Source organism: Anabrus simplex, chromosome 2 (assembly GCF_040414725.1).
Source record: "Anabrus simplex isolate iqAnaSimp1 chromosome 2, ASM4041472v1, whole genome shotgun sequence".
Taxonomy (NCBI): Eukaryota; Metazoa; Arthropoda; class Insecta; order Orthoptera; family Tettigoniidae; genus Anabrus; species Anabrus simplex.
In genome coordinates, this window is record NC_090266.1 from 713,330,799 (window position 1) to 713,355,354 (window position 24,556).

Sequence of the window (24,556 nt, forward strand, 5' to 3'; positions counted from 1 at the left end):
GTATGGACTTCTGGGTACAGACATATTAATAAAACCATTCTTCCATTTGGTTTTTACATTTCCTTTCCCTATTTGTAACTTAAAAAGGTTTTCATTCTGTTGAAAACTCAAGTACAATATAAATATACCACTATAACATTTTTGTAAAAAAACAAAGAATGGCATCTTTCGTTCTTAAAAGAACATAATCAGATTCTATCATGTCACACTCAAAATTTGGAAATATTTGTTTATTTCTGTCCAAACACATAGCAATTTGAAATTTGGAACTTTGCTTTGTCTCCATTCCAGCATACAATGTGAGGTGTTTGGAAAAACGTTCATTGGCTTGAATCCAACTGGCTGCCAGTCTGCTGCTTTTCCCCTTCAGGTGCTTTACCCCTAGTGTTCCCTTAGCATTATCATTGTTGTTTCATTGTCCCTTTAATATTTTTCTCCCCCTTCATATGACAATTTCTTTTAAAACAATGCAATCGTTCTTAATGAGCACTTAATGATCTGCCTTTGGTCAGGGGGTCCCGGGTTCGATTCCTCACTGGGTCTGGAATTTTAACCATAATTGGTTAATTACCCTGGCACGGGGGTTGGTTGTATGTGTCGTCTTCATCGTCATTCCACCTTCCACCCTCACCACGACACACGGGTCGCCTACAGGTGTCAAATCAAAAGACCTGCATATGGCGAGCCGAACTTGTTCTCAGAAACTCTCGACAATAAAAGCCATATGCCATTTCATTTCATGGTCTGCCTTTGTAATAATAATAATAATAATAATAATAATAATAATAATAATAATAATAATTGAAAACATCTTCAGTTTCCTGAAATGTGGGAGAAATACAAATTAGTTCTAATTGCTGTATCCAGTCTGTTGAACTTTGAGGTATGGACTTCTGGGTACAGACATAATAATAAAACCATTTTAAAAACATTTTAATAATAATAATAATAATTGTTATTGTTTTTATTATTATTATTATTATTATTATTATTATTATTATTATTATTATTATTATTATCATTATTATCATTATTATCATCATCATTATTGGGACCGGGGTTTCATGGATCACAGAGAGGTGAAAGGAGGTGTGGGCTTGAATGGGTCTGACTACAATATCAAAAATTAATTTAAAGCTTTAAAGTAAAGGTTATTTTTTGTTTCAGAAAATCAAACTTAACAACATTCTTCACTTGGTGAAAACAACAAAGTATCAAGTACAATAACAATTTTGATATAAGAATAGAAAACCCCAGAATAGGGAATTTAACACATTTGGGCTTCAAGCCCCTAATTTACAAATTGACAATGTTGCCAATGTAGCGTTTACTTCGACACAAATTTCCAGAGCACTTTGCTCCAACCGTTACAATATACAGCCTTCCAGAGGCACCCCTCAATATTACAGCAATCTCAGAAAAGAGCTTACATGCTCTCCAACTTCAACCAAGGAGGCCGTGCTTCTGATTTCTTACAGCCTACTCAAGGCAAATATTACACAAAGAACTTACAATTTCTGGTCCCTCTAGGCCCAACCTATAAGTAACAATTTTGGTACACAGGGGTATCTATTACCCAAACTACTGGGCCCTCGTGGAAAGAACAGCAGGTTAAATTACTGGCCCAAACACACAACCTATGGAGGCGTACACTAGCGCTCCTTGAAAACCAAGTATAAGACCCTAATTGGGCTCACGGCCCAATGATACAGAGGCTAATCCCAAGCTACTGAGGTGACTAGAATGAAAGGTTAATTTAATGCTTTACAGGAAAAGAAACAGTTACAAAATCGTAGTCACCTCATGATAAATTGAAGGGGAAATCGAAAGGTTAATGTACTCTCTATCCCCAATTTACAGTTTAAGATTTCATGAAATTTTACATGAAAAGGAAGTAGTTTACATTTTAGAAATCAAATGGTTACGTAGTTAAAGCTTAGAACCTTCCCCTCGGATAAGTTTGCGCAGACAGCTACAGAGATAGAAAACTGGTGGCCATTGCCTGGGCTGATATTCTGCCTGCCAAAGAATGAGGCACCCCGCCTCCTGTCTTAAACACACACACTCTCAGAAATTCGGCGATCTATAAGACAAGGTAGCTTGAAAAAGCTACAGGTTATATACCCAAGGGGAGGTTTCGAGAAGGTTCTGGACTAAATCCGGACACACCCTCTCATTTTTATTGGCCGAATAAAAAGCTACAGAAGCCTGTGCTAGGCTGAAAAATGAATACAAAAATTTCTAATTGGCCAGATTTAAAAGCTGGTGGAATGAGAAGGAAGTGTTGCAAACCTTGAAATACAAAATAAATGAACGTTGATTTACTTATGAAAACCTAGAAACACAAAACTTCTTTAAATCACAAATTCTTCGACCTTGCACCAGAGTGCATGACCTCAGTTTTTTGTAAGGACGTCTATGGAGAAAAGTTCAGACTACTTGCTGTACACCAAAACAAAACAAGTAAATCCAGTCAGTTTAGGAAACTTTAAAATAACACAATACTCTGTTATTTATGAGTGACATCTTCTGATTAATGTCCCAACTTCATGCAGTAGCTGTTTCATGTTTTGTTTGATTGATAGAGTTCCGTAAGGCGCTTCTTTTAAATGTGCGGGGCTGAGGTGTACCTCCCGGTACTATTATTATTATTATTATTATTATTATTATTATTATTATTATTATTATTATTATTATTATTATTACCTTTTGATCACTAAAATAACATCTTACAAGAACTCTCTAATTAATAATAATAATAATAATAATAATCAGAGCAACAACAATGATAATACTACGGGAACCGTAGGAGTGAAGCCCCTGAAGGGGTAGTGCAGCGTGTCATTGACCTAACCAGGGTGACGGATGTAATGGAGGTTCAGCAGACTGGCAGCCGATAGGATTCAAGCCAATGAAAGAGCAATCATTTTTTAAACACCTCACATTGTATGCTGGAGTGGAAATAAAGCAGGACTTCATTAAGATAATTTCCAAATTTCAAATCAACATAAATATTTCCAAATATTGAGTGTGACTTGATAGAATCTGTTGATGTTCTTTTAAGAACAAAACATGTCGTTCTTTGTTTAATGGTGTGTATTTTTATTCCTTGTTTAATGAAGTATTTTTTTACAGGTATGCTATAGTGCAACATTTATATTGAACTCTCATGTTCGACAGATGGAAAAGCTTTTAAGTTACAGTTAACTGAGTTGACACTGGAAATTATGGCTTCCTTTTAAATAAATTTACTTACTCTATCACAGATACAAATGAACTGAACACAGTGTGATTCAAAACATTGCAGGAATGCCAACTCGCTGAACTAAACATGACAAAATAACTTTTAGTGCAGTACATTTGAATTGCTATTTCTAACACTCGTCTCCAATTCAAAAAACAAAATAAATCTTAAAAGCTATGAGACTCTAACTGCAGAAAAAGAAAAAAGAGAACATTAATTATGTGGCAGTAATTATCAATATTAATCATCAACTGTATGTATGTTCAGTCTTCAGCCCTAAGGCTGATTGGATCCTCAACAGCTCAGCCAGAAGTTGCTATTACATATCAATTTGCCAAGCCCACTGAAATGAATGCATCAAACTACCCTATGAGCAACATTTTCACACCATTCATTGCAGGAACCGACTGCACAAGGAATGGCATTACTAGCATCACTCATACCTCGGTCACTTTCATATTGTCAAAGCCAAGGATATGACAGAGACAGATTAATGAAAGTAACAAAATTGCTCTAGCACATACCAGAAGACATAGTGCACTGTAAACACTAGGTCCTGCCAGCAAAGGCAAAATCATCAACTACTTTGAAAATATTTAAGTTGTGACGTAGCTTTACAGACTGTTCAAAGGAGATCCAGTTTGTCAAAATATCAGCGACTTTATCTTTTAGTATTTATGTAGCGAACATCGGTCATTCCTATTCTCACAAGATCTTGAACAAAATTATACTTTACATCGATATGGTTCAATGTTTGATGTTCCTATCATCCCAGTAATTGAATACATGATTTGTTATCCTCAAGTTCTTTACAGGGTAGGTGGTTTTGAGTCTTGTCAATTAACAAATGGATCAACCACAGAAGTTCACTTGCTGTAGTAGTCAAGGCAATATATTCTACCTCTGTCGAAGACATTAAAAGGTAGCTCTGTCGCCATGTTGTCCAGCTAACCATATTTTCATGTACCTTCAGGAGGAACAGAGTGGTCAACTTTCGGTTTTCTCCACTGGTGCAATTGGCATCTGCATAGTACAGAGGCATTTCTCCCGACTTTTTGTAGTGTATCCCCAGATCCAGTGTACCTAGTAAAAATATGCTTCCGTCCTTTCCAGTGTGAAATAGTTGGGTTACTGTGATGCCTACTAAAATAATTCACTGCGGTGCTTATATCTGGTTTAGTTGTCAGGCGGTACAACCCACCAATTGACAGTGAGGTATGAACTCGTAAATTTATTAATTAACTATCCATATCTGGTCTCCTCTCCATTGGAATTTTCACCATATTACAATCTTCTATGTTGAAATGTTACAATGGCTTTTGTAGGTAAATGGTTTGACTCATCATTTCTCCCTCTGATCTAATGAAGTTCATACCTAGAAATTATTTAAGCTCTTCTAAGATGTATGAAATTGTTTCTTCAATGCTGTTTTAATTTTGTTTACTTCTTCATTTATGTCTGCAACAGAAATGATGATGTCCATATACAAATGAAAATACACATTACAATTATTGTGATTCCTTTTCTGAAGACATTGGATTATTGAAATATAAGTCCTTTCATAAACTTGTCAAATGTTGAATTTGATGTCTGTTTGCTTGTTTTAGCTCATATAAGGCTTTCTTCACTTTAAATTCTTAATATTCTTTCCCCGTAAACCCCCGAGGAATCTTCATGTAGACATCTTCTTTGAATCATTCATGTAAAAATGCATTCTTTACGTCCATTTAACAGGTAACAAAATCCTCTTCAGTTGTAATTGACGCAAATGTTCTCAGCATAACCAACTATGCCACTGGACAGTAGGTTTTATCATAATCATTACCTCTTTTCTGAGCACATCCTTTGATGACCATTCTATCTTTGCATCTATTAACATTATCATCTTGATCAAGTTTAATTTTAAACACCTACTTACTGTCAATTGTCACCTTATTTGGTGAACGTTAATTCCCATGTATCATTCAGTTCCAACATCTTTGACATATGCTTCAGCATGTAGAGCAAGTAATCATTAAATCATTAAATTGTGCAAGTTTCTTCCTCACCCTGTTGCTTCATCTAGACATTTGAATTTCTTCAGGTTTGAGGACTTCTTCCTCTGTATTTTTCTCAATTCACCAAAAACTAAATCACTTCTAGAAATTATTTTCCTTCATTCTGGACACCAAAATTTGTAGCCATTTGTGCAGTAACTGATGAAGACACATTTCAAAGACCTGGAGTGAAACTTGTCCACAATGAGTTCTTTTGAGATTTGGCAAATGTTATACAACCTATGACCTTGATTTTCTTCAAATCTGGTTTCCTTCCAATCCATAGGGCTGCAGGAATTTCTCCTTGCAAAGGCAAATTTGAACTTCTGTTTTTAATATAAACTACTCTCAAAACTATGTCAATCCAAAAACTTTTACCAAGCTTTGATTTCAGAAGCATTATCCAAAATGGTCCTCTTTATAATGCATTATGTGACCCCATATTGTTGTGGATAATACCTCATCATGAATTCAATCTGGGTATCTTTTGCCTCAAAAAAATCCTTCAGGTCCTGTGAAATGTATTCTCTTTCATTATCACATTGGAGCCAACTGGCCTTCATATTAAAGCCAACTGTTGCCATGGCTTCAAGGACTTTGAAATATTTCGGCACTTCTAATTTTGCTTCTGAAGAATACATGTAAAATGGGTGAAATCTTCAATAAGTGTTGAAATGTATTTCTTGTCATACAAGTTCAGAGTTATTGGTCCAACAATGATTGAGTTCTTGTGGTCTTGTAGCTTGAACTTTTGTTGTTGTTTTTGTTTTGGGGTTGGGATGTTTGTTTTCCTTCAGTACACAAGTGACATTTATCTTCACAAACTTTCTTTAGATTCAGATTCATTCAGTTGACCTGATGTTGTATGATGTTGTAATTTACACACATTCTCTTAGCTTAAATATCCCATTCATTCACATCATAATTCAAGAAGTGATTGAAGTTCTTCTTTTCCAAATTTTAGAATTTACATCTCCTCTTCTTCCCTGTCAGCAACTGTGATGATTACATTATCGTTTTGAATGGTGACTTTCAAATTTTCAAAAGCAATTTGTTGCCCTTTCATTTCAGGCTTGCTTACAATCAGCAAGGAGAGCTAAATCCTGGAACTGACAGAACATTGGTGACCAAAATTGGATAATTTTCACAGTCACTTGACGTGTTACGTCATCTCTCCAATACAATGTACAAGTAAAAATTATCCATATTTGGCAACATTGTTTCTGATTGTTGCAGTAATTTCTTCATATTCCTTAATGGGATGCTGCTGTTCACTAGGAGCTTGGTTACTCCAGATTCCAAATGTCATATGCATCTGTACAGTGATGTCACTGAATTTGCATAATTTGTTGCAGAAAAATGATATCGGTTTGTTTTGGTCTTCCTTATTTCGATATTTGGAGGCGACACTCACAGAATTTCCATTGGTCTTCTTACCAAGGTTTCTTACTGCTCTATGACATTTTATATCCTTTCGATACCCAATTAGAACAATGAAATGGAATCAAGCACTGTTTTCATTATTTAAAATTGTTGAGTTCTTAGGTTTTAGGTTTCTCTGAGAATGCAATGAAAAGGCTATTGACAAGATGACATTTCCATCTTTCTTGTTAATGTCTTTTCTTCACCTCCTTATCTAACAGTGTATTCTTCACAAATTCGAGCATTAGGGTTTCCAGCTCAGGTACAACATAATCGGATGGCATTATTAGCAGCAAATGACATACAAAATCTGTTTCCTCTAATTTTGCTCCTGAAAAACAAATATCTTGAATTGGTTTGTCAAACTTCAAATAATGGTCAGTAATCCCATTGTCCTTTAAATGAAATTTCATCAGCAGCAGTGCCTTCTGGATGATCAACCGACTCAGGATTCCTTCCTTTCAGGTACATTCTTTTATGAGTACCAAAGATCAAATGCAGTATCTTTGTCTTTTGCACATTGTAAATAATTATCTGCAATTCTTTGAATGGTTTGTGACTTACATTTCGTATCATGTTTCTTGGGTGTGGCAATTTCAGTTTTCTTCAGCGCACATTCCTCAGCTGTATTGTTGTCAACAATATTGTCACCATTTCATTTTAGTCTTTCTCAATAAAAATAAGCAAATCAAGTTCATTTAGGAGCATTTTATTTTAGAATTTCCAATTACTGAATTTAGAATCATCGACCGGTGGAATTCTAATTTTCAACCTCATCTGTCATTTTCACAAAGTATAACTGTGTTGTCGCTAAACCAAAACACATTTTTACCACTTATCAATACAGTTCTGGCCCATAACTGTGAACTTCAAGCTGTAGCCTTATAGGTACAGACATAATAATAACACTGTACTTCCATTTGGTTTTCACATTCATTTTTCTTATTACAAATACAAAACGAGCAGAACATATTTTGACAAGGCAACACACTCAAAACATGACAGGAATGCTAACTCACAGTAATAAAAGTGACCAAATAATTTTTATTACAGTACGTTTGAAGTGCTATTTGTAACACCACCTTAGTTTTCAGGTCAAAATTTTGCTGAGAGAGATCCAGCACTTCTTAAAAGTCTTCTTCTTTTTCTACCGCTTTTTCCCACACCTGTGGGGTCGCAGGTGCGATCTATGTCGCACATGTGGATTTGGCCCTGTTTTACGGCCGGATGCCCTTCCTAGAGCCAACACTATATGGAGGGATGTAATCACTATTGTGTGTTATCGTGGTAGTTAGTAGTGTAGTGTGTTGCCTGAATATGAAGAGGAAAGTGTTGGAACAAACACAAACACCCAGTCCCCAGGCCAGAAGAATTAATCAAAGGCGATTAAAATCCCCGGCCCAGCCTGGAATCAAACTCAGGACCCTCTGAACTGAAGGCTTCAACTCTGACCATTCGGCCAATGAGTCGGACCCAGCACTTCTTAAAAGTAAGGCTATTAAATCTTTAGGTGACCTTTGCTAGGGTATGCAAGTTTATGGGGAGAAATTTTCCTTCAGTATTTTGCTGAAAGAAATTACCTTTGAGGGTGTGCTGAATCTTTTCTAGTTCCTCCTTTTCTTCATTTTTGTTACTCTGCTGTAATAGATAATTTCTCTCTTAGTAAACTTGACCTTTTCTCCCTCTAGGGTACTTTTCTTCTCTTGTAATAGTATAGATGTAAAGGAAGTACTGTATGTAAGAATTCCAAAGAGAATATCTGAGAACTTTATACATGACTTGATAAGTTCTCAAAGCTTTCTTCCCAACAGAAGTGATCCATAGCATTTTGTCAGAGGAGAAACACTTGCTAGAAACATTAAAAAAAGAAGGTAGATTAGAGTGGGGGTACATCTCTTTTTGCATTTGTGTATGTCAGTGTAGCTGAGTTACAGTCATAATGTATTGAAGTATATTGCACATCAAGAAAAGGAACATTCAGTAAAATAATAAAAATAATAAAGATTATAAATGCTATTAATGATCTTCTCATGACATATAATTAATTCTACTATCACGTAGATTCTTCTCCAGTAAAAACTAGTGTGTTTCAGCGAGGTAATTATCCTACTCTTGTAGAGTAGCCCCTCAGTTTCTTCTCATCTGAAGACCACACCATTCGTGCATAAGTCATCATCTTCATTTCCCATTTCCAGCTTCTTTTGGCACTCTCTCTTCTCCCATTCTCATCATATGACCATACTACTTTAGCTTTGTTATTTCTATCCTGTCTTAAGGTTTCAAGATTTCTGTCCTTTTCCTTATCTCTTCATTTCTAATGCTATCCTTTCTGCTCTTGCCCTCGATACCTCTTAGGAATTACATCTCCGCTGCCTGTATTCTACTCTCCTCTCGTTTTGTTGTGGCCCACGATCCAGCTGCATAGGTTAGTATAGGTTCATAATAGGTTGAATATAATACTTTCTTACATTTCTCTGCGCTTACTTTCATCCCAAATTTTTCTATCTCTTGATTCCATACATTACTTGTTTTTATACTTCTGTTTCATCAACATCCCATAGCACTGTATCATCTGAAAACATGGATTTTGTTGCCTGTCTTCCCAATCTCTGTTTAATGTTCACATGAATTTCATCCATGACTATGATGAATAGTATGGATGACTATGATGAATGGTATGGAGGATAGTACACTTCCCTGTCAGAGACCTGTTTTTTCTATACTAGTCTTCACACTACTAACACAATTTTTGTACATAGCTTTTATCATTTGCACTTCCACTCTGTTAACTTGTTTTTTCCTTAATGTGTCCCATACCAACTGTCTGGGCACATTGTCATAAGCCTTCTCAATGTCAATAAATGTCATCACTTTGTCTTTTCCAAACTTCGATCTTTTCTCCATCATATGTCTTAATGTAAAGATCAGGTCAAACGTTGATCTGTCTTTCCTAAAACCATACTGTTCTTCTTCCATTTCTCCTTCTAGCTTACTCCTCAGTCTTCCTTCCAATATCTTAGCTACATGGGCAATAAGGGTGATCCCTCTGTAGTTATTGCATTCCTTTCTATCACCTTTTTTTAAATATCGGGATAATTAAACTCTGAATAAGTGAATAAGTATGAGCATATACAATCAACCTATAAGGCATTACATTTAAATAGGTTTATTTTTTGACCGAGCTCGATAGCTGCGGTCGCTTAAGTGCGGCCAGGATCCAGTATTTGGGAGATAGTGGGTTCGAACCCCACTGTCGGCAGCCCTGAAGATGGTTTTCCGTGGTTTCCCATTTTCACACCAGGCAAATGCTGGGGCTGTACCTTAATTAAGGCCACGGCCGCTTCCTTCCCTGTCCTGGCCCTTTCCTGTTCCATCGTCGTCATAAGACCTATCTGTGTCGGTGCAACGTAAAGAAAAAAAAAAAGTTTATTTTGATATCTACTCACTGTCTGTAGTAAGGAAGGGTTCTGAAACTACCATACTCTTTCTAGTAAACAAATATCATTGCACTTGTGAGGCCAAGTCTGTTTTTATCATTTGTACCAAGTATGCAAGTTATTGTATAGTCTTTCCAGTAGCAGTCACTGATATTGTGCTAGTAGTTGGGCTAAAATCATGTACCTGGCTACTATCAGAACTCTGTAAACAGTGAACAAAATGGTTTAGTCTATACTTGTTGATGGGAAGGTGAAGTCTGGTCAAGGCATGATGATGATGATGATGATGATGATGATGATGATGATGATGATGATGATGATGGTAAAAATTTATTGAAGCTTGTTCCTGTTTCTTGATGTTATGAATGCTGTAGTTGAAAGGACAAATATATGGAGTGATCAGATATGCTTGACTCTGACGGACACAGTGTTCTTCCTAAGGGCGAGCTTCCACTGGTCTGTCGCATGCGTGAAAGGAATGTTGTATTATGCCATCACGTTTTGCTGCCTGACCCCAGCCTTTGTTTTAAGTGCACACACATCACTGCTAGCTAACCTTGTACGTATTTCCGATGTTGCAGTCATATTTCAGCCGTTCCCAAGTGTGCGTTTTGTTCTTTCCTTAATTGTGTGATTAGTCATAAATGGTATTATGGCTTGTGTATTTTCAATGGCACAGCATGTCCTTACGTATGATTATTGATTATTCATATGTGTTAACTCACTTGGCTCATGAAGTTCAAAGATGGTTTCAAGAATGATTCCCGGGTGTGTACATTCCAAGTCATTAGAAAAATTTCATAATCTTGATAATAAATTCCAGGAAACTGGATGTTCCCAGCAGAAGAGATGAAAAAAGCAGCGTAGGGTTCTCACAAAAAAAAAAAAAAAAAATACATACATACATACATACATACATACATACATACATTATCATTATAGACTGTTATGGCTTTCAGCGTTCAGTCTGCAAGCCTCTGTGAATTTACTAAACGTCGCTACAATCCTCGATTTGCAACTAGTGTTGTGGCCTCATTTAGTTCTATACCTCTTATCTTTAAATCGTTAAAAACTGAGACAAAAAAAAAAAACAGATGACTTTGGTCTTCATTTGGAAAAATTTACTAAAATATCACTTTGTCATCTTGCACAACGAGTGGGAATTTCATGTGGGTCTGTGCAAAAGGATACTAAATTATTACACATAAAGCCATGTAAAGTAACTGTGGCAAGTGCTCTTCAACCAGGTGACCTTTCACGTAGATGTACATTTTGTTAGTGGAGTCTGGAAAATGTACAAAATGGACAAATAGACCCATATTTAATTTTCTTCTCAGACAAGGCCTGGTTCTGCCTCCATGGTCATGTGTGTACTAAAAATAATTATTAATGTAGTGCTATTAAACCTGATTTCATACATGACGTGCTTTTTTTTTTGTTTTTTTGTTCTTTTTTCCCAGAGAATTAACCAACAAGGAGCTTGATTCTGCATTTTTTCAACTGAACTCTGCTTCTGCTCATACTGTGAATAATTCCATGAGAGAAATTCACAAGGTGTTTCCAAAGAACAGAGTTATTAGTAGGAATTTGTGGCCCCCAATGTCCCCTGATTTATCCGCCTGCGATTATCTCTAGGGTAAATTAAGAAATGTCGTGTACAGGATGAACGTGCATACCATACAAGAACTGAAACACGTTCATCAGGAAATTGTCACAAATCCTACACGGGAACTACAGTGAGTGATGAAAACTTTTAACAACGTGCCAAAAATGTATGGAGAATTTGATAAGTAATGAACTTCTTAAAGTTTTTTGTGTTACTGTTTTATGGCTTATCATTCCACTACTGACCTCGACCGCATGCAGCAAATGAGCACGTGCTCACCCATAGTAAAAACACTGTGTGCCGGAGTAAAGTATATCTGATTAACCTGTATTATATTTAGTTAAGAAATGGATGTTAACCATAGTCTGGTATTTCTAATATGATCATGGTACCTGACCATTTTTTAATTTTTTAATATTGAAAAGTATACCTAAAACTTTGCAGTCTATCTTCCAAGTATGATCATATTTCCAATCTAGCACTTCTAGAAGTCTTGTGAAGTAACATTTACTAGAGATCAAACCTAATAAATAAAGAGAAAACTACCAAATATATTTCATACTAACTATTTTATTTATATTAACGACAGTCAGATGTTTAGCTGATTAACTGTGTGATTAGTACCAAATGTAAATGAAACAAAATTCTATCAAAATTGACAATGTGTGCAATTATTTTAATCTAATATCTGTAATTTATCTATATCTATTCTTCTGGGACTATTCTTACCACAAAGTTCTTCAATCAGGATCATAAAAATATGGTACAAATTTTTTTAATCTTCTGAACTTTTAAGTGTATTTGCTCTCTAGTGGCATCTTCCCTTTCATATGATTATTTGACTATTCATGTAATTACATTATTGCAACTAATAAGTACACTGTGAACATACTTATACTTGGCTAATAAAGAGAGCATTTCTGAGTTCTCCAAGTTGCTCTGTCTAACTTACATGCCTCTCTCTAAATTGATAATCGAATTTAGTTCATCCACGTACATATTTGTTTGCCACTGATCAATGTGTTTCATGGTGACTGTATGTATACTGCATTTGTTATTCAATAAAGTAGGTTAGTTACTATTTATAATTTATTAATTAAGCTGTCTTAATGCTACTTTCTACCTGATTGTGCAATAATACATGTGATTTTGATGTGTTTGTAATTAATATTTCAAAGTTTTGACAAGTGCTTTAATATTTTTCAATATTATGTTTTGCTTCTTTTAATGTGTATTTTTTTTAATAAGTGAGATTAGATTTCTGGGACATACAGATTAAATTGAGATTCCCAGTTATCACTTACTTTGAGAAGCACATAATATGGCACAGTTTGTTGATATAATATAGTGACTTTAAGTCCTCATTGATGAGTTGTGCCTGACAGGAGTATGTATGAGTACGATTGTTAAAAAGTATTGTTATAATATCATTCACTAGTCATTCACATTAGCTTTTTTGTTTTAAGTTCTCAAATGCTATTGATTGTACAATTTTGGTGAACTGGTACTTAAAAATAATAGAAAATTTCTTGAATTGGTACAAATTTTCTTCTACTAATTCTTGCATCTTAAAATGTAACTGCTGATCTAGTCCTGCTGTTATACACATTTAAATATAGTTTTTTAAACTTTGCACTATGGGAAGCTGATTCTTTTGTATCCTTCAAGTTACTGGTACAAAATATCACTGCAGTCTCTAAAGCTGTATTTCTTCTTTTCTGTTTTTGTTTTCTTTCTTCTTATTAATGATTCCGAGAAACCCGTCATTCAGTAGATCATGTTGGTCTGTGATGAAACTGTCTCACATATATAAGAGACGTATAATGTTTCCTGTCTTAATCTAATTAGGTATCCTTAAAGCAGAAATTAGGGTATCAGAAGTGGAAACACCAACTAAGTGGAGTGAGAAAATTGCAAGTGACTAATCTCATGTTTTAATCCATATTGAAATGTGTTATTTGTAATAACAAAGTTTTTATTCTCATCCACCTGTTCAATACATTATAATGTTGTCACATTTAAAATATGTAAGATCTAAAATATAACTTTGTTATTACAAAAAAGTTAGAAAATTGCTCGTTAGGTTGTACTATAATTTGAAACTTCTTACTTGTAGGCGAACTATCTATCAGGCTATGCGAGGAGTAACATAACCACAATAAAATACCACTTGTTTAGTTAAAATACTGGTTTGTTCAACATCACAGAACACACTATGTAACTGTACAAGTCCACTCTTCAAGTACACACAATTCAATACATCAGCTTATTACATCTTGAAACATCTGTGCTACAACTGACTTCCAACTGAGTGATACATCCAACTGATAATCACCGAGAGTGACTGGGACACAGCTAGAGCTGGGAGCAGAGTGAGTAATACAGATGAGTAACCTGGTTGTAGTGGTAGAGCGTACTACCGATCCCCTCTGCTTACAACTGCAAGTACTCGCGGAGGACCTGAGCACGACACATGTTTAACAAGGGGAAACCACGACGTTCAGATCATGGATTATCTTCAAACATTGTACACTTTTTTTGCTAGTGGCTTTACGTCGCACCGACACAGATAGGTCTTATGGCGACGATGGGATAGGAAAGGGCTATGAGTTAGAAGGAAACAGCAGTGGCCTTAATTAGGGTACAGCCCCAGCATTTGCCTGGTGTGAAAATAGGAAACCAAGGAAAATCATCTTCAGGGCTGCCGACATTAGGATTCAAACCCACTATCTCCCGGATGCAAGCTCACAGCTTAGGGCCCCTAACCGCATGGTCAACTGTACCCCATTTAGTAGTCCATTCGGACAACATAATGTGCAAGTACTAAGATGTGCTACTTAGACATTTTCAAAAAAATCACAAGAGAATTCTTGCATCGAATCTGTACCAGTGTGTTGCGATCACGAGCACGAGATGGCGACAGTTGAGTGATTAGCGTTCAAGCTCCGTAATCGCTGGATCAAGTCCCGCTTATCGCTTTTTGTTTTTTGTACAGTGGTCATATTCTTTCATATATATTGCAAGTCAAAGCGTCCAGGTGCAAAGCAGTTCCAAGTACCTTACCCGATTTCACTGTCAGGTATGAGGAATTTTGCAAATCACGACAGGCATAACTTTTCAGGAAAACTTTATACATTTAGTTGTTTACTTGTTGATAACTATAAATAATATATTTTTTGTAGTCTGTCTCTGTGGCGGAGTGGTTAGTGTGATTAGCTGCCACCCCCGGAGGTCCGGGTTCGATTCCAGGCTCTGCCACAAAATTTTTAAAATGGTACAAGGGCTGGAATGGGGTCCACCCAGCTTCGGGAGGTCAACTGAGTAGAGGGGAGGCTCGATTCTCTCCTCAGCCATCCTTGAGGTGGTTTTCCGTGGTTTCCCACTTCTCCTCCAGGCAAATGTCGGGATGGTACCTAACTTAAGGCCACAGCCACTTCCTTCCCTCTTCCTTGCCTATCTCTTCCAATCTTCCCATCCCTCCACAAGGCCCCTGTTCAGCATAGCAGGTGAGGCTGCCTGGGCAAGGTACTGGTCATCCTTTCCGGTTTCATCCCCTGACCCAAAGTCTCGCACTCCTGGACACTGGCCTTGAGACGGTAGAGGTGGGATCACTCGCTGAGTCTGAGGGAAAAACCGACCTTTGAGGGTAAGCAGATTAAGAAAGGAAAAAAAAAAGATGAAAGATAAATAGATTTATTTTTTTTTTTTATAAAAATTAGTAAAGAGCCAAATAACATTGGAAATCCAATAAACGTTCATGGAAATACACCTTATTTTCATTATTTTACCTTTGAATTGTAATATATATGAAACAATATGACCAGTGCATACCTGCCAATTATTCCGGTTTTTCCGTGAAATGTGGATTTTGAGTGTGTTTTACGGTTGTACGGATGAACGTTATTGTACGGATTTTGAATATTAGCACTTGTTTTCGCTTTCTGCGGTCATATCGGATTTGTTTGAGTTTCGATAGTAGCTGGTAATAGGAGATGCAGTGTTTGAAATTTGACCAGTAAATGTATCGATAATCACATGATCGATTATCACTGTGCTTTGGTCACCTGTTCGACCTCAACTGTTACTTCGTTCACTCTTCACTGAGATGTTCCCAAACAAGTAGCAGGCTGTGATTTTGAATAAGAGAAATCAGTGAAAAGTAAGCAGGCTTTGAATTTATATATAACAACTTTAGTAACTGTGTCGTGCTTCGTAGCAGCTGAAAGGCTTTGTTTGTGTGTGGGTGTGACTAACATTGCGGTAGTTCTGAAACTCGTGGAATTGTGTGCCGAATTTGTAAGCGATTTAGTATTTTTAGTAGTGTTCGTAATGAGTTCAACTAAGAAACAAAATTATCAATCTTTTAGGGAGGCATATTATGCTGAATTTCCTTGTTTATACGATCACTGAAAGGTGAAACCTTTGCATTCTGTTCCATATGATTGTGTGATATAAACGTTTCTCATGGAGGAAAAACAGAACTAGTAAGTCACATTTAATCTGTTAAACAAATCTCCAATTCAAAATTTAATGATGGCAGTCAGAAAATTGATTTGTTTTTTACCTCTTCTGGAGCCAACCTTCATATAGTAAGAGCGGAATGCTTGTTCACTTCATTTTTAATTGAACATAATAGCCCCTTAGCTGCTGCTGATCATGCTGGTGCTCTGTTTAGGAAAATGTTTCCAGGTTCAGAAATTGCAAAAATATATGGCTGTGGTCTTACAAAAACCACACATATTTTGAAAGAAATGGCTACGGATTCAAGAAGTGAACTTGTTGGTTACATGCAACGTGAACCATTTTCTTTAGCTACGGATGGAGCAGTAACAGTAATGCTAAGCTTTACACTATTGTCGTCACCTGTTTTGTGGCAAAGCAGGAAAAGATAGCTCAGTGTTGTCTGTCCCAGCCTTGGTGGGTGATTCAATGGGACGTAATATTCATAATTTCGTAATTTCACATTAGAGTGTTACAAAATACCAATTCAAAATCGTGTAGTGTTCTGTTCCGACAATGCTCGAGTCATAATTGGAAAGAAGAATGGAGTTGCTGCTGTTTTAAGGGAAGCACAGTCATCTGTCTTAATACTGGGTTGCTCATGCCATTAGATTAACTTGCCTGCTGAGAAAAGTGCAAGCAGTTTGCCTGTTAAAGTTGATGAACTATCAGTCGACATCTTCTATTATTTAGAAAACTGTTGCAAGGAGGAAATTCCCAGAGCTTCACAACAAGGAAACGAAGAAGATACTGAAACATGTTTGCACAAGATGGCTATTGTTAGGAAGATGTCTGCAGAGGCTGTTAGAGCAGTGGGATCCACTACTTGGTTTTTTAAAGATGAGGTGCTTGTTAATGCTCGGTGTGCATCATCTAATTGCTTAATATCATTTACGATCCCAAAAGCCGAGTCTGGTAGTTCCAAAGACCATGAGTTATCAGAATTGGTCGCTTGCAAAAGATTTGCATGTGTCTCAAACTCTGGCACTCCTGTGTTAAAGAATAAGAACATTATTCAAAATCGTGAATAATTTTTTCTGGTTCTGTCATCAGGCTCAAATAAGGCATACTGTGCCATCCTTTATGCTGTCATTCCTTTATTTGAGAATCTATATTCTACACTTCAGCGTGCTTCCCCTCACATTCATAAACTACTAGAACTTATGACAAACCTGTTAAAGCAGCTGCTTTCCAGATTTTGAAAACCAAAAGTGATCAAAAGTACCCTTTTATTAAAAGTTCCATACCATTCTGTTGAGAATCAGAGAGACAATGAACGAGCTAGTCATTGGCGTTGAGACAATGAACTTGGTGAAGAAACTTAATGATAGAGATAAATCAGCATTAGTTTCCTCTGCCAGGGGTTACTTCTGTACAACATGTGATTATATTATTAACAAGTTCCGTCTCAATGAAGTTCTTTTCTATCGGACAACCTTTCTCAACACAAATTCCATGACTCTTGTTGATATTTATTTCAATACCAATTTTAGTAAATTGTTGAATGATATTATGAGTGAGCAATAGAGCAGATCAGTACGCTTTCCAATGACTATGACATCAGCAAAGCTATAATAGTTAGCAGGTCTTGGTCTGGGAGAAATCGATAACCAGATTGAACACAAACAGGCTTCTTATTAAGCTTATTCAAGACTAACAATTACCCGCGGCTTCGCTCGCGTGGATGTCCTAATTTGATCAAAGTAATCGATCCTCGGCATTGTACTAAGACATTATCTGAAAATTCCTTTCATTTCATTGACCTGAGAAATTCTTTGTAAACCATGTTTGTGGTATTACCTTTTGGAGCTAAGACGACCATGCGACATAAAACTGTACATGTGAGAAAAAGTCTTCTCTCAAGTCGAAAAAGTAAATAAATGTTTCTTTATTTTTAAAGGAGATTCCAGATACCTATTCCCAAATTTGTAATATCTTCAGTTTTTGAGGTATACACGAGTATCCTCAGAAAAAGAATTCAACCCCTTGATCAGTTCTGTCCCCACCCTCACCCCCATCTAAGAGTATTTTCCGAAAACAAAAATACGTGTTTATTTTTTAAAGGAGATTCCAAATACCAATTTTCACATCTGTTTTTTTTTTTTTTTCAAGTTGTTTTACGTCGCACCGACACAGATAGGTCTTATGGCGACGATGGGACAGGAAAGGGCTAGGAGTGGGAAGGAAGCGGCCGTGGCCTTAATTAAGGTACAGCCCCAGCATTTGCCTGGTGTGAAAATGGGAAACCACGGAAAACCATTTTCAGGGCTGCCGACAGTGGGGTTCGAACCTACTATCTCCCGAATACTGGATACTGGCCGCACTTAAGCGACTGCAGCTATCGAGCTCGGTTTTCACATCTGTAACATCTTCGTTTCTAAGATATAAGTATCCTCATAAAATATAATTCAACTATTTTTCATTTCTTTTCACCCCCTGTTAGTGCCTTCTTGGGAAACAAAAGTGTACAGGTTCCTGTATTTTTAAAGGACTTTCCAAATACCAAATTTCTTGTCTTTAACATGTTAAGTTTATGACATATAATGTAGATATACCGGTACTCATTTTAAAAATTCACCCGCTTTTCCATTTCTTTTCAGCCCCTTAACTGGATTTTCCGAAAACAAAAAAATATGTGTTTCATTATTTTTTAAAGGAGATTCCAAATACCAGTTTTCATGACTGTACGTCTGGAACACCTTCAGTTTTTGACATAAATATATACTCATAAGAATAATTCAACTTCTTCTTCTTCTTCACTTCTTTCCACCACTCGCCCGCCTTAAGTGGACTTTGCTAAAAAAAAAATTATGCGTTTCTTTATTTTGAAAGGAAATTCAAAATACCAATTTTCACGTCTGTAAGAGCTTCAGTTTTTAAGATAAGTATCCTCATAAATATATTTCAACTCCTTATTTACTTACTTTTCAACCTTACCCCTTACGCCGATTTTCTCAAAAAAAAAAAAACAGAAATGCGTGTATCTTACTTCTTAAAGGAATTCCAAATGCCAATTTTCACGTCTTTAACATCTTTAGTTTTTGAGATATAAGTATATTCACACGAAGAATTCAACTAATTTTTTAATTCATTCACCCCCCTTAAGTGGATTTTCCAAATACAAATGTTCATGCCTCTAACATCTTCAGTTTTTGAGATATAAGTATCCTAATAAAAAGAATTCAACTCCTTTTTTTTCACCCCAGCCCGTTAAGTTCATTCCCCCCACCCAAATCGAAAAAATGCGTGTTTCTTTATTTGTTAAGGTGATTCCAAAGACAAATTTTCATGTACGTAACCTTAAGTTTTTGAGATATAAGTTTCTCCATTAAAAAATTAAATTTTTTCACTTCCATTCACCCTCTCCCTTAAGTGAATTTTCCGAAAAACCAAAAAACTTGTTTATTTATAAAGGAGCTTCCAAATGCCAATTATCCCAACTGTAACATCTTCAGTTTTGAGATATATGTATCCTTATCAAAAGGAAATAAACTCCTTTTTCACCGCCCCCGTCCCCAAGTTCATTCCTCTCCCCCCACCGAAATGCGTGTTGTTTTCTTTTTAAGGAGATTCCAATTACTAATTTTTATGCCTGTAACATCTTTAGTTTTTGAGATATAAGTATCCTTATGAAAAGAATTCAACTCCTTTTTCATTCCACCCCTGCCCGTTAAGTTGGTTTCCCCCCACCCAAAAATGTGTGTTTCTTTCTTTTTAAAGGAGATTCCATGTACCAATTTCCACGTCTTAAACCTTCAGTTTCGAGATATAAGTTTTTCCAGAAAAAGAATTAAATTTTTTACTTCCTTTCACACTCCCCACTCAAGTGAATTTTCCAAAAACAAACTACCCGTTTCTTTAAAAGAGCTTCCAAATACCAATTATCATGACTGTAACATCTTCAGTTTTTGAGATATATGTATCCTCGTAAAAGGAATTCATCTCCGTTTTCATCACCCCCCCCCCCCCCTACCAAGTTGATTCCCCCACCAAATGCGTGTTTCTTTATTTTTAAAAGAGATTCCAAATACCAGTTTTCACGTTTGTAACACCTTTAGATTTTTTTGTGTATATATACATTCTCATACAAATAATTCAACTAATTTTTCAATTCTTTCACCCCCGCCCCCCTCCATTAAGAGTTTTTAACGAAAACCAAAGAATACGTATTTTTTTATTTTTAAAGGAGATTCCAAATAGCAGTCTTCACGTTTGCAACATGTTAAGTTTTTGAGATATGCTGTAGATACGCTAATTTTTAAAATTTACCCCTTTTTCAGTTTCCCTTAAGTGGATTTTCCAAAAAAATATATATATTTTTGTTTCTTTACATTTACAGGAAATTCCAAATACATTTTTTCAAATCTGTAATATGTTACATGTCTGAGATAATTAGCAAATATAGTCTTTTTAAAAATTCACCCTGTTTGTAACTCCTGTTCACCCCCTATTCTTCAAATTATCCAAAAATACGTGTTTCTTTATTTTCAAAGGAGATTCCAAATTTCAATGTTCATGTCTGTAACATCTTCAGTTTTTGAGATATAAGTCTCCTCATAAAATGTGTTCACCCCCCTTTTCCCTGCTTTTCACCCTCTCTGAATGGGATTTTCCAAAAAAAAAATACATGTTTCTTTATTTTTAAAGGAGATTCCAAATACCAATTTTCACATCTATAAACATTTAACTTTTTGAGATATAGATATCCTAATTTTAAAAATTAACCCCCCCCTTTTCAACCCCGTAGCGATGGGATATTCCAAAATCCTCCCATAGCGAGCACCTACATGTTAATATGAATGTATCCCCAAAATTTCAATTTTTTATGTCCAGTAGTTTTGGCTCGGCAATGATGAATCGGTCGGTCGGTCGGTCGGTCGGTCGGTCAGGACAAGTTATTTTATATATATAGATAAGGTCAACAGTGAAGTTAAATAATGTGGGTTGATAAAGGTGAAACATTCATTACACCTCTAGCCAGCATAATTGATTAGTTTGAAGCCCTTAAGATCAAATTTGAGTGACATTGTGTTAGGAGATTGGTTACTAGATTGCCGAGTTTACTTGGAATCAGCAATGACATCAAAGTTCTTTTCAGATTGATTATGGCCAGCATTTTTGAAAGCTTTCCTATTGTCTAGAGAAACAGGCGTCATTCCTTATTGTCTCGTAGAACAGAATCTAGTAATGCAGTATTGATATGAGTACTTGATGCCTTGGTGGAACGTCTCTGGTTTGAGTTGAAGGTCACAAACTCTCGCAGTTATCGATTCAGGACTCGTTCCGTCACTCATCTAATTACAATAATAAATAATGTTATTGACTTTATGTTCCACTAAGTACTTTTTTGCTTTTCGGAGGGTCTAATTATGGAACATACGGAGTTGTATTTCCAGTTTCTTAAGTTTCCCATGTCTCCACCTCTATATATTAAGACGGTTCTGGCTTTCTTGACTGTAGTGGTACAAATCCAGTTCTTAACATATGCGTGGCTATGGTAGCTACTATAACAGCTGCAGTGTCATTTCTAATCACTCTGACAATGACATGGTTGGGGCTCGGTGACTTGTCCCCTACAATACGGTTGAGAACTGAATCAATTTCTTTCCTAAGTATCACTACCTCATTTCTGCTATTTAACTGAAGTTCAGTTTCTGTTAATTTAGGGTAATAAACTTATCAGTTGGTTGCCGATACATACCTGATAAGTAGTTAAATACCTCATCAGGTGGAATGTCACACATTTAGTACCGATCTTGTGGCTTTTTTGTAATGTTATGTAATCTGATACTTGTAATTCTCTCTGTGTCAGTCTATCTCATTTCATCACCCATTCGGTGTTGGTCGAATGTTTAAATTTCCTTTGTTAATCTATATGTCACAGTTTGTGTTGATACTATTTACAAGATGGATGTTTAGGACCTGGAAGCAAATCTACTGCTGAGGCTATAATAAAAAGTAAAAAAGGCTCCAGCTGTCAAGAACCTTGTTAAAATCCTCATCACTCATGTTGGTTTGAAAACTTTTGCTGCCATTCTACCATTCCCTCTCTGAATTTTGATGTTGAAGCATGAATGTTATCATTACATAAGATAGAGGGCAGACTATTCTCATGTTGGCTCTTATCTGAAAGCGAAATGTGCTGATGGGATGTGGAGATACTAATACTTTGCAGTGTATAGAAGGATGAGCCTTGCTTATTTGTATCTTAACCCCATGAGAACCAGCAAAGAGACATCCACAATGGGGACATTGCTCATTTGGATATCTACGTAGCAAGTTGCACGACATTCCAACATTTGGAGATTGTTTGTGACTATCTGAAACTGTGGTGTCTAACTCTATCATCGTTCATCTGCATATAGAGCTGTTGCTCAGGCTATTGTCCCATATAGATGTCTGATACCGGGTTATGTGAATTCTATGACGGCTGTAAATAAAGCAGTAGCAATATCGATAGAATGTATTGCAATACATTCCTTCAGTGTAGTCACTCGCAAAGTCTATTGCCTTTTACCAAATGTCGGGAAGCCGTTGGGGACCATTGGCAAGGCATTCTCTGTTGATGACAGCAACGGAGCACCCTACTGCGCGAGTACAGACGCCACGTCAGGAAATCAGCGGCCCCAGAGGGGTTCCTTGAACTTTGGAAACAGGTCAGAGTCACAAGGACTCGTGTCTAATGAGTACAGGGGGTATTCCTAGACCTCCCAATGCCACCATTGCAATAAGAGCTTGACATAGTTTACGACATGACAAAATGCGTTGTCGTGCAACATGATAGGGCGATCATCTCTCAGTAAACATGGAAGTTTGTGCCGCATAGCCGGATGCAGATGTCCCTCAGGCACAGCATGCTTAAGAATAACACCCTTGTAGTCGTATGCCACAGTCAGCATATCTTCACCCAACTGGGTTCCTGTTGACATTTCTGTGGATGTGGCAAACCTGGGTGATGCCATTCATTCAATTGACGATTTAATTCAGGCTCGTAGGCTCGTGGTCATGTCTCATCAATGGCGACAACATGCTGCAGAAATGAGTCTGTTTCGTTGCGGTATCTGTGCAGGTGGATTCCAGCCAGTGCATTCTGGTGCCATTTCTGTACGTCAGTGAGTTGATGTTGAAGCCAACAGGATGATGTTTTCCTCATGTTAAGATATTTCGTAAGTATGTGCCACAATGTTTGATGACTGAAACCAACCTCTGCAGACAATTTCCAGACAGTCCGTCAGTCTGATGTCAATCTGATCTTGAGGAATAGACGGCTGATCTGTGTGGTGCATATCCACAGTCTCATTCCAGTCCGCATTGAAAAGCCTTGACCCATCGTGCAACCGTCCTATGAGGTAATGCATTCTCGCCATATGCTTAACGTAATCCTCGATAACATTCTGATGCATTTTTGTGATGGGCAACCTCAGTTTTAATCTACAAACGCTGATCACCTTTTGAAAACGTGCTTTAGAGCAGTGAAATCAACACTCTTCACTTCAATGCCACACAGCAATAACACTCCCTACTGGATGTCTGTCAAATGCACACTACACATCAACAACAGTGCCACCCACATCCTATTTGCGCATGCCTGATCTTCTGCAAGTGTCTGGACTATGTTGCCACTACTTTATTTACAGCCCTCGTAAGTGTACTCTTGGTAAATTTCTTCCCACACAGTCTATCATTTGCCATGTTCGTTGGACTATCAAATGATGACTTTGGATAATCTGCACTCATACTCTCGGAAACTGTGATGAAGGACCGAATTACGTAAATACTATACCCAATGTTGGTTATTAAGGAAGTCAGCATACTGAAAAATATAACTGTAGAGCAAATAGAATCACCAAACTGAAAGAGCATAGTCTATTTGCTGTTCATTGTACCTAATCAGCTGATTATGATGGCAAATTATGGAGAGGTTAACTATCACACTAATTTCAATCAACATTACATGGAGAAGTTAAGACTGAATTGTCAAAATAATAATCTGTGATTTTCAAAAGAGGCTTAGAAAGTAATATGAGATGTGCAAAATAGATTGTGTCAATTAAGGAAAGCATAGAAAATTGATATAATAACAAATATTTGCAAATTAAAATGGTTGTTATGAAAATAAACTCTGGGGCTCTTAATAGCCAGTACAAGAAGTCACTCACAATTAAAGTACAATCTATTGTATACTTAGTAATAACAAACACACTGTTTCAAAACCAGTCACAGGATTATTAAATAAGCCACTAAATAGACCATGTGATGAAAGAGTATTATCAAAATATACTAATATATCGATGCTTTGGAACACAGATGT